Genomic DNA, 10025 nt, shown 5'->3' with positions numbered 1-10025 from the left:
ATTAGTTATCTATTTTATAACCTATCACAAGACTAGTAAGTATAATAGGAAATGAGATACAGCCCTATTCTCAAAAAGTTGATTGTCTACCTAGAGAAAACAAGCTATAAATGCAAGCAATACCTTGAGCTAAGAGTGAAGTAGTACATTAACAAGTGGGAAATAATGCTGAATACACAACATATGTGCTAAAAGAACATAAAGGAACAAGTGTTTAGTGTGGAGTGGGATGAATCAGGGAAGGCTTTTAAGATGAACTAATTTTTAACTCATATCTTAAATGTAAGAGGGACATTGATTTCCAAATAAGAAGCTATAAGTTTGTTTGGGAAGGGTCTGGGGAGTGGTAAAGGAGCAAATGCACAAGCTCAAAGGTTTTCCATATATTTGCCTTCAATTTTCCTTTAAAAACTATAGTTGAGCTTTGTTGTTTTTACAAATGTGCAGCTGGTCAATCTATATGCCTTATTTATAGGCTCTTCATTACCTGTAAAATAAGTTATTTGAGAGCAGAAAGACTTAATATATTTATACAATCCAAATGATATATCCCAAATTTAAGATAGCAACATATCTATCTAACACATGTGTATTGGAAAAAAAGGCCCCCCCAGTCATATACGGACAAGTTTCAAGAGTATAAGTCTTGGTATGAAAAACAAAGCAGGACCTTGTTCTATTCTCATTTCCTATTCTCCATAGACATCTATTTCCAACATCTTTAGCTCATTATTTTGGTTTAATTTCATATTTCGAAGATAGTCGCATTTTTACTTTGCTACTTGTTGATTTATGCATTTTAGGAATTGACTTTAAATTCGGTCTTCTTTTACAGCTTCCCCACCCTGTTAAACATACACACACACACAAACACACACACACACACACACACAACTTTCCATCCCTCTCATTTTCCCAAGAGTTATATAATTGTAATTCTAGTTAGAACAGTAATCAGTTCTTATATTATAACTGTGTAAAATCAATTGCTCAACCATTATTATTTCTTTTTCTTTCTCTTGTACAATATTTTATTCATCATAGAATTAAGTATAGTCTTGGTCTCCCTCCTCATTGGTTTGTTTCTATGTACTTTATTAATTGAACTCTACACTCTCCAAGTGTAAACCTCTATTTTTAATACATTCAAATACATTAGGCATTCTATCAATTTCATCTCCCTGAAGAGACTCCTCCTGGAGCCTTATGACCTACTGTAAAATTGACTGCTTGGCTATCATTTTGGAACTGCCCTTCATGAACATCCTGGAGATTATTTTGCTCTTCTGTTTTGTTGGATGCTGTTCAGAATCCCATGTCTTCCTCTTCCCAGGATTTTACTCACTTGTTTAGTGGAACATATTCTCCAGGACCTTTTTTGAGAAAGGTTCCATGACATGTGACTTATTTTAAGCCTATTGGTCTAAAAGTGTTTCAATTCTCCTTTCATACACGAGAAATAAAACTATTTGAGCAAAGATTCCTAAGTGGGAAAGCATTTTTCATTCACAGCTGAAAGCATTGCTTAACAATTTTACAGCATCTGTGTCTTTTTTGAGAAGCCATTCTACTTGATCTTTGCTTGAAGCCTTTCCTTTTTTCTCTCTTTTATAGAAGTTTGTAGGTTAATTTATTTTTGGACAGTATTCAGAAACTTTACAATGATTTGCCTTGATATAGATTGATTTCTATCCCATCTCCAGGCATTTGATGATCTTTGGGAATATGCAAGCTATTCATTTCAGCCCTGTGATATTTTGTTAATATTTCCTTTGATTTCCTCTCTTAACATTTCTCTCTTCACTCTTGTAACTCTTAAAATTCAATGTTGTAATCATTGGATTTCTCTCTAATTTTATTATCTTTTAACTACTATTTTCATCTGTCTTTTTATTCTACTTCCTGAAAGATAGAATTATTTCTATTTTTCAAATCTTCCATTGAGTTTTACATTTCTACTATCACTTTTCTAATTACCAAGAGTAATATTGGGTTCTCTGAACGTTATTGTTAGAGCATTCTATTTTTGTTTAATAAAAATAATGTATTCTTATCACTTTGAGAATATTATTTGTAGCTTTAATTTTTTTCCTTGCATATTTTTTGTCCTATATACTACTTTTCTCTGTTTTTACTTTGGTCTTTTATATTAAATAGTTTCCCAAATATCTGGTGATATACAACTTCCTTCTTATTAAAAGTGGGGCACTAAAAATCTATGTGAAAGTTCTGTACACACAAGTTAGGTTTGTTCACTTTAGTTTTCACTTTTCAGTGATCTGTCAGGCTGTTTCCTTGAGGAACCCATTATATCAATATATTTGCATATTTTTCTCTTGGAGTAGTCAGTTTTCCCAGAGAAGACTATCACCCAATTCTGCCAGCATGACATATCCCTGAACACCAGGTTTCCAGGAACTGAGTGGAGGAAAAAGTTGAAGAACATATAATTTTAATATGTGAATTTTCACTTAACCCATTTGTTTTCAGAATGAAACTACTTTCTTCTACTCTGCTTTGTATTCCTGCATTGAGAAACTCTGTTTTACCCTTTTCAGAAAATAACTCTGTGTGTAAGAAATGGAGGAGGTTGTTGGGGAGGGAAAGTTGCACGGTTGATTGAGCAAGTGTTCCTTGCTCAATTTATTTGAAAAAAGCCTGTTAGGGCTTTGATTCATTTTAAAATGTCACTATAGATCAATTTGGGGAAGATTCCCATTTTAACAAGACTATATTTTCCAATCTATAAATATATCTCTCCCGTTATTTAGGTGTTCTTTAATTTCCCTTTTCAATGTTTTGTGGACTTTTTAAATTAAATTTATTCCTAATTGCTTCATTTTTGATGCCATTTTGAATAGAGTTTTATGTTTCATTTCCTAGTTGTTTACTGTTAATGTATACATATGGAATTGATTTTTATATTGACTTTATTATTTCCAGTAGATTTCTGTTAATTCCATACAATCAAATTGCTTGCAAATAAGGACAGTTTTACTATCCCTTACATAGTCAATACACACTTTATTTCTTTCTCCTGCCAAAATACTGAGTATAATATTAAAAAGAGTATTGAAGGAGGATATCTTTGCTATGTTGTTCAAAGTATGCAGAAAGCATTGATCCTTTCACTATTAAGAGTGATGTTGTCTGTAGATTTCTCATAAATATCAGTAGTCAATATGAAGGACTTCCCTACTATTCCTAGTTGGCTGAGAGTGTTTTTATCATGAAAGGGCATGAATTTTGTCAAATAATTTTTATGCATCTTTTGAAATGGTGATATGATTTTTGTCCTCAACTGTATTAAAATGGTATCTGACAATGCTTGATTATTAAATGTGAAACAAGCCTCATATTCTCTAGATAAACTCCATGTGGCCATGATGTAATGTCATTAAAAATATTTTTTATTTGATTTGATATTATTTAGATAATTACTTTTGTATCCACATTTATGAGTGATATTTGTCTATAGTTTTCTTGCAGTGTCTTCATCTGGTTTTGGAATCAGGGTAACTCTGGCCTCATAAAATGAGTTGGGAAGTGTTCCTTGCTTCTCTATTTGCTGAAAGAGCTTGTCTAAGATTGGTATTATGCCTTTAAAAAACTATTTGATAAAATTCACCAGTGAAGCCATCAGGACATTTCTTATTGGAAATGTTTAAAATTAAGAATTTGATTTTATTAATTGTTATGTCTTACAAGTTGAGAAAGTTAGGGTAACTTTCTTCCTCTCTGAACTTTTCCTATTCATCTAAGTTGTCAAACTCATTTGAATGAAGTTGCTTATAATAATTCCTTTTCCTTTTACTGTCTGAAATGTGTGGTGTTATCCTATCTTTAATTCTTTATATTGGTTAATTAGTTTTCTGTTTATTTTTCTTAAACATAATGGCAAAATTTTATCACTTTTGTTGATTTTTCAAGGAATCAGGTTTTGGTTTTATTAATTTTCTCTGTGTTTCTGTTTTCAATCAAATTGATTTCTTCTCTCGATTATTTCCTTTCTTCTGCTTGATTTAGGTTTAAATCATTCTTCTATTCGGTTTCCTAAAGAAACTGCTTAGGTCATATGTTAAGAACTTTATTTTTTACTAATAGGCATTAAAAGGTATAAATATCTCTCTAAGTCCTGTTTTAATTATATCACATCAATTTTGGTATATTGTATTTTCATTATCATTCATCCAATATAATTACTTATTTTTCCTATGACTTGTACTTGAACGAAATGTTTATTCAGAAATAAATAATTTATTTTCAAATATGGGGGATTTTCTTGATTATATTTATTTATTTTTAACTGAAATACATTGTGATGAGAAAACATATCTGTCTGATTTCAATATTCTTGAACTTAATGGACTTCTTTATGACTCAGAGTGTGGTCTATCCTGTAAATGCGCTTGGAAAGAGTGTGTATTCTGCCGTTGTTGGGTGTTGGTATAAATACCAATCAGATCAAGGGACTTACTAGTGTTATTTTAATTCACATCTTTGCTGATTTTTTTTAATCTAGTTCCAGCAGTTGCTTTGAGAGGACTTTAAATTCTCCAACTCTTATTTTTGAGTTATATTTTCTTTAATTTTGCAAATTTTTGCTTTATATATTTTGAAGGTCTTTTTTTGGGAACAGACACATTGATGATTTTGATGTCTTCCTATTGAATTGACCCTAATGATAAGTGTTTATTGAAACATATTTTATCTGATAAAATATAACTACTTCAGTTTTTATATGCTAATGATTTGCATGGTAAATTATTTTTCATCCATATACTTTCAATACATCCATTTTTATTTTTTATGTGAAAAGAATGATATAACCCATTTTTATTAATGTATTTTCTGAAGATTTCCTACATCAAATCTGTGTTTTTTTTAATTAATTTTTATTGGAGTATAGTTGCTTTACAATGGTAAGTCAGAAAGAGAAAAACAAATATTGCTTATATGTGGAATCTAGAAAAATGGTAGAGATGAACTTATTTGCAAAGCAGAAATAGAGTCACAGATGTAGAGAAAAAACTTATGGTTAAAAAGGGGGAAAACGGGGTGGGATGAATTGGGAGATTGGGACTGACATATATACACTACTATGTATAAGATAGATAACTAATGGGAACCTACAGTATAGCATGGGCAACTCTACTCAGTGCTCTGTGGTGACCTAAATGGGAAAGAAATCTAAAAAAGAGTGGACATATGTATATATACGACTGATTTACTTTTCTATCTTTATATTTAAAGTGTATCTTTTTAAGACAGCATACAATTGAGTCTTATCTTTTATTCATTTTGACAATTTCTGCCTTTTAATTAGTTTATTTATGCTATAAATATTTTATGTAATTATTGATGTGGTTATATGTGGGTCTCCTGTTTCATTTTTTTGGTTTTTACCTGTCTCCCTTGTATTTTATTCCTTTATTGACCCTGTCCTTTTTTTGTATCATTTGAATATTTTCAGAATAAAATATTGAAATCTTGCATCCTTATACACCCATATCTTCAACTCTGTCCTTAATGTTATAGTTGCTATGTGTAACACATCTATGTGTATTAAATTCCCATAGAACAATGCTAAAATACTAGTTTTTAAGCAATTATGTGATTTTAAAGAATCTGAAAGGAAATGATAAAAACAACCATCTTTAGTATTTACCCATGTATATACTGTTTCTGGTTCACTTGCTTCATTTTTCTCTGGGAATCTGAGTTTCTACCAATTATCGTTTCCCTTTAGCCTAAATATTTTTTTGACAATTTCTTGTACTACAAGTTAGAAGATGATGAATTCTCTTAGTTTTAATTTATTTTAACATGTCTTTATTTCACTTTAATTCTTGAATGATATTTTTGTTGCATAGAGGATTCTGGGTTGACAGCTGTTTTATTTCCAGTACTTATTTTTTTTTATTCTACTCTCTTCTTGCCTCTATTGTTTCTGATAATAAATCAGCCACTAATTGTAACATTTTTACTCCCCTGTGTAGTATGCTGTTTTAATCTTGCTACTTTCAAGATTTGCTCTTCGACTTCATAGTTTGAATACTCTGCCACTATTCATGGACTTTTTTGCACGATATTGCTTGGTGTTCATAATATCTTGTGCCTGAAAATTTCTGTCTTTTATCAAATTTGGGAAATTTTCAGCCTTTATTTTTTTCAACTATTTTTTATCCTCATTCTCTCTCTCTCCTCTCTCTCTGGTATTTTGATATTCCCATTTCACATGTATTTGACCCTTTGATATCATTTAAAATTTCTCTGAGCTTTATTTCATAGTATTATTTCTCTTTGCTCTTCAGCTTAGATCATTTCAATAGCTAGATTTTCACTCTAACTTACTCTTGCATCTGGCATGTCCATTTTGCTATAAATTTATCCAAACATTTTTTTTCATTTCAGAAATTGTATTTTTGAGTTCCAGAATTTTCACCCAGTTCTTTTTTATTGTTTCTACTTCTTTATTGAGAAGTTCCTTCTCTGAGGTTTTCATGCATTGAAAATATGTTTTGTTTCATTTCATTGAGGATAATCATAATTGTTTTAAAATCGCTCCTGCCAACAGATTGTTGAGTTTCCTTCTACATATTCCACACTTGAACAGGACTGACAAATGTAGTGCAAGGGGTATTAGTCATTACTCTCATTTCTACCACCCCAGGTTTTAGCAGGGCCCAGTGGGAATCTTCAAATCCACTCCCACCAAGCATCAAAGAGGTTGAGTAAGGTGATAGGAAACTGAGATAGCTGGTACTCCACTTCTCCCTCTTCCCATGAAGTCAGGGGGGAACTGAGCTTCTGCCCCTAACTTGAAGCAACAAAGCAGTGCATGTGTCAATCCTCTCCTTTCACTACCCTGGTGGCTGCAAGGCCCAGTAGGGAATTGATCTTACACCTCATTTGGAAACCATGAGACAGTGCAAGTCAGTGTCTCACTTTCACCGGGAAGATGTCAGCAGACCAAGGTGGTATCTGAATTTCCATGTCACCCATTTGCAATGAGGCAGTGTTATATACATCAAGAGGGGAACTGCCTCTTTAAAAAAGGGATAAATAAGATATAAATTATCATAAAATATCCAAGATGTCAAAATACAATTGAAACGCACTCACCATATCAAAAACCAAGAAAATCACAACTTAAATAAGAAAAGGCAATAAACAAAAACTGTATTAGTTTGCTAGGGCTGCCATAACAAAATACTACAGGGTGGATGGCTTAAACAAGAAAAGTTATTTCTCACAGTTCTGGAGGCTAGAAGTCCAAGATCAAGGTGTCAACAAATTTGTTTTTTTTTTCCTGAGGTTTCTGTCCTTAGCTTGCAGATGACCACCTTCTAGCTGTGTTCTAAATGGTCTTTTTTTTCTGTGTGAGTGTATCCCTGGTTTTCTCATTCTGAGCGTCAAATCTCCTCCTCTTGAGGACACCACCTGGATTGGATTAATGCCCACCCTAATTGCCTAATTTTAACAATCATTTCCTTAAAGACCAATCTCCAAATATAGTCACATTTTAAGGTCCCGGGATTAGAACTTCAACATATAAATTTGGGGGGTGGGGCACAGTTCAGACCATAATAGATATCAATACCAATATGAATCATATATTGGAATTACTTAACAAGGATTATAAAAAAGCCATCATAAAATGCTGCAAAAAGCAGTTATGAATTTGATCGAAAAAAATGAAAAATTAGAAAATCTCAGGAAGAAATGAGGTTATAAAAAAGAACTAAATGGAATTTAGAGAACTGAAAAACATAATAACTGAAAGAAAAACTTGCTGAATGGTCTTTTAAAAAAATAATTAATTTTTTGGTTGTGATGGGTCTTCATTGCTGCGCACAGGCTTTCTCTAGTGTTGAGCAGGGGCTACTCTTTGTTGTGATGCAAAGGCTTCTCATTGTGGTGGCTTCTCTTGTTGTGAAGCACAGCCTAGGCACACGGGCTTCAGTAGTCGTGGCACGTGGGCTCAGTAGTTGTGGCTCACGGGCTCTAGAGCACAGACCCATTAGTTGTGGCTCATGGGCTTAGTTGCTCCACGTCATGTGGGATCTTCCCAGACCAGAGATTGAACCCATGTCCCCTGCATTGGCAGGTGGATTCTTAACCACTGTGCCACTGTAGAAGTCCCTTGCTGAATGGTCTTAATAATAATGTGGAAGTGACAGAGGATAGAGTTAGTGAACCTGATGACTGATCAATGGAATGTACCCAATCTAAACAAGTGAGAAAACAGACTTATAAAAATAAAATGAACAGAGCTTTTTTTTTAAACTTGCTACTTTTGAACTTTATTAGCAGGAGCTGGACTGTTCTCATAATGTCCTGACCTGTGGGACAATAACAAAAGACCCAACATCTGTGTAACTGGAATCCAAGAAGAGGGACAAGAGAGTGAAACTGGAAAAACATTTGAGGAAATAAGGGCTGAAAGAGTCCCAAATTTGCAAAATCTGCCATAAGCCTACAAATTCAAGAAGCTAAGTAAAACTTAAATAGAATAAAACCAAAGAAATCTACACCAAGAAAAGTTATAATTAAACTTCTGAAAACAAACCACAATGGAGAAACTTGGAAGGAGACAAAGTAATTATACATTACTTATAAAAGAACACCATTTCAAATTGGCAGTTAACTTCAAATTTTATATATGGCAAAACCCCACAGGAATAAAAGGGCAAAAAAGACATTTCTACATTTAAAGAATGACTAAAATTTCTCTAAATAGAAAGGAAATAGAAACAGAAGAAAGTTTGAGAATGTAAGAACATCAAAATGTGTAAAAATAGAGATACATATAATAACCTTTATTATCATGAATAAAATCCTTCTTTTGAGTTTTTTAAGTCATATTTGTTAGTTGAAGAAAATATAATGCCGTCTAAGGTGGTCCAATGTAGGTAGAGGAAATACCTAACAGAATTATGTTTTAAAACGTGGGATGGTAAAGGAACCTAAATGGAAGTATAAGTTTTACACTTCACTGGAAGTGATAAAGTGTCAATGCCAGTAGTCTGTGATAAGATACATATGCATACTGTAATATCAGGAGCAACTTCTAAGAAAATAAAGTGACATACTCAAAAACAGTATAAATTAAACCAGTTATAATCCTAAATATAATCAAGTAACCTACAGGCAGTCAGGAAAACAAAAATGAAGGAAGGAGAAACAGAGGGAACAAACAGAAAAATAAAATTCAGACTTAAGCCCTAACATATTGATGGTCTAAATATTTTAATGTAAATGGTCTAAATATTCCAATAAAAAACAGAGAATGAAAAGATGGTTTTAAAAATACCAACAGGGACGAGGGGAAGATGGCGGAAGAGTAAGACACAGAGATCAACTTCCTCCCCACAGATACACCAGAATTACATCTACACATGGAACAACTCCTACAGAACACCTACTGAACGCTGGCAGAAGACCTCAGACCTCCCAAAAGGCAAGAAACTCCCCAAGTACTTGGGTAGGGCAAAGGAAAAAAGAATAAACAGAGACAAAATGATAGGGACGGGACCTGCACCAGTGGGAGGGAGCTGTGAAGGAGGAAAGGTTTCCACACACTAGGAAGCCACTTCATGGGTGGAGACTTTGAGTGGCAAAGGGGGAAAGTTTCAGAGCCATGGAGGAGAGCACAGCAACAGGTGTGCGGAGGGCAAAGCGGAGAGATTCCCGCACAAAGGTTCGGTGTGGACCGGCACTCACCAGCCCGAGAGGTAAGAATTTCTGAGTCTGGGGGACAGATTAATACTAACCAAAGATGTTTTCCCTGCTAATAGGTCCTTTCAGAGCCACCACACTCTGTCATAGTTTGCAACCTCAGTGCTAGCATAGATGCCCTCTATGTCCCAATATTTTAGGAAACTCCACCCATGAGATGATGAACTTACCTCCAGATGAAGAAATATCTAACCCTGTAAGAGAAACTATTAAAAAAAATGATGGTCATATTCAAAATCTAATAAAGTGGGGGAGAGAGTAAGTTTGCAGTGTAGAATCCTGGC

Source organism: Phocoena phocoena, chromosome X, assembly GCF_963924675.1.
Source record: "Phocoena phocoena chromosome X, mPhoPho1.1, whole genome shotgun sequence".
Classification (NCBI taxonomy): Eukaryota; Metazoa; Chordata; class Mammalia; order Artiodactyla; family Phocoenidae; genus Phocoena; species Phocoena phocoena.
The sequence above is the reverse complement of the archived record's forward strand: the minus strand, read 5'-3'. Positions refer to the sequence as shown.